The sequence below is a fragment of the Mastigoproctus giganteus genome, chromosome 4 (genome assembly GCF_048544385.1).
Source record: "Mastigoproctus giganteus isolate SK-2022 chromosome 4, ASM4854438v1, whole genome shotgun sequence".
Classification (NCBI taxonomy): domain Eukaryota; kingdom Metazoa; phylum Arthropoda; class Arachnida; order Uropygi; family Thelyphonidae; genus Mastigoproctus; species Mastigoproctus giganteus.
The window spans coordinates 143053755-143055899 of record NC_143578.1 but is presented as its reverse complement, the minus strand read 5'-3'; the positions used below and the strand labels follow the sequence as shown (position 1 = coordinate 143055899).

Sequence of the window (2145 nt, the reverse complement as noted above, 5' to 3'; positions counted from 1 at the left end):
CAGTTCAGTATGTTGAGGGTCAAACGGTACCAGGGGTTTCTCCCATCACCGCGAGTTTATTGTATAGTGTAGTGTTGTGTACATCTGGTCATTTAGCCGCTGAACCCCTAATAGAACCCAACATTGCCCACACTTCGCCCAGTGGAGGCAGACCAGGTACACCAGCACATAATTTGAACTTTGGCAGGCCCTGCCACCTAATTTCCTGGGATTTCAATGGGAAGGGCCTTTAAAAAAAAAAAAAAATAATAAAATATGACGACTCTGTAGGGGTTATACGCAAAAAGATGTATAAGGCCGAAAAATTGGCCGAACAGAATTTTAGTGTTCGAGTGGACGGTGGCTTTTTTCCTTTTCATCTTAGATTTCTTTGTAGGAAGCAAGCATATCATTCACCCCGCTGTTAACTTTTAAGAAGCGTTCGCTGTCAGGATCCATCCTCTCAAACCTCGCCATTGCCGATGCAATTTCACGAAATGCCATTGCCATCTCTCTCTCTCTCTCTCTCTCTCTAGAGAGAGAGAGAGAGAGAGAGAGAGAGAGAGAGAGAGAGAGAGAGAGAGAGAGAGAGAATCTTTATTGCAACTAAATGAAACAATGTACATATATAGATTTAAGTGAAGTTGCAATTGTCCCGTCACGGTCAACAGCCACGGACTCACATCAGAATAGATAATTAGTTAATAGATAATGCACATAGCTAATGCTCACATCAGAATAGATAATCGATAATGCACACTGTAAAATCAAAAATGTAAAATGTAAACCTGCCATTACACTTTCTCACATTACGCAGTATTAACTATATTTACAAGTTACATCATACGGTTATATTTACAATAAAAATATCTTATTTAGCATTAGCATTAGTAGAGGCATTTGATGCAAGAAAGCAAGCTTATGCAGCATCAGCCAAAAAAAAAAAAAAAAAAAAAAAACACTTCCGCTTCACCCCTCTGTTCGTTCAAAATACCTATCCAGCTGAGCCTTAAACATATTTACATTTTTATTATTTATTTATTATTTATTTTATTAAATATTTACATTTTTATTATTTAAAAATTTTATTTACAATAAAAATATCTAATATACATAAATGGCACTTCTCCGCAAACGAATTTTGTTGTGGCACAGGAGAGCTTTTCAGATGGTGTGGAGGGCGCACGAACTTCTTATTCGATTCTGGGATTGGAGCGAGCTGCTAACACTTCTTTCCTGTAGGTTTTATTGCCGCAAAAGCTATGCAAGTCAGCGTCGAGGTGCTGTACTTCCGGTAGCATTTGGTTTGGGAGGAAGCGGGCTGAGATATGAAGCCTCCGATTCCTCGAGCAGAGCATCGGGGTTGACCGAAGTTCTGGCTTGGGTATTCGCCAGTAACACGAATCCCAAATGGACGGTGTTGAGATATGACCCGTGATCATTTTAACTGTAGCTATCAGTCGTATTTCAATGATATCAGGCAGTCGCTGCATTCCCAGCGAGGTTGATAAAGCTGTAGTTCTGTCCTGTGATGGGAGACAAGCTTTCCGGTTAGCCCATTTAAGTAGCCAGAATTTTGCAGCGAGGATTGGTTTCTTGGTTGTAGTAGCTGCTGATGCCCGCACTTCAGCACCATAGAGTGGAGAGTAGATTAGTTACCTGGCTAGCTCAGTCGGTAGAGCACGAGACTCTTAATCTCGGGGTCGTGGGTTCGAGCCCCATGTTAGGCGAATTTTTAACCTCTGGCTTGTAGCCGTGAAAGGTACTGTGTACGGCATGTGCGTTATGTATGTAATAAAGAGTTCTTCTATTACTGTTCTGATGAATTTCTTAATTAAACGAGGCTCCTTAAAATAAATTAGTTGTTGTTTAGCTAGCCACCGGAGAGAGGCTTCTCTGGAAGTGAGCTTGTCTACATGAGCATGAAACCAGAGTTTTGGGTCAAATACTATTCCAAATCCGCATGTGTAGGAGTGGCAGATATGACAGTTCCATCGAGTGTTGGGGCTATTATTGTAGGGGTTGGTCTGAGAGAGAACACCATTAGTTTTGTTTTTTGTGCGTTGATCGAGAGTCCATACTGTTTGAGGTAAGAGGCGACGTTGATGAGACTATTATTAATGCTTACTGTAGCTTCAGGGTGATTGTTGGAAGCAACAGGCGTTA

The 2145-nt window shown here is 41.1% G+C and overlaps 1 non-coding gene across 1 annotated transcript; it reads left to right on the top strand.

Annotated features, from left to right (window-relative positions):
- Positions 1-1636: 1636 nt before the first annotated feature.
- TRNAK-CUU (transfer RNA lysine (anticodon CUU)) lies at positions 1637-1709 on the top strand. Its single transcript has one exon. It is a non-coding gene; the product is annotated as a tRNA-Lys (tRNA).
- The last annotated feature ends 436 nt before the right edge of the window (positions 1710-2145 follow it).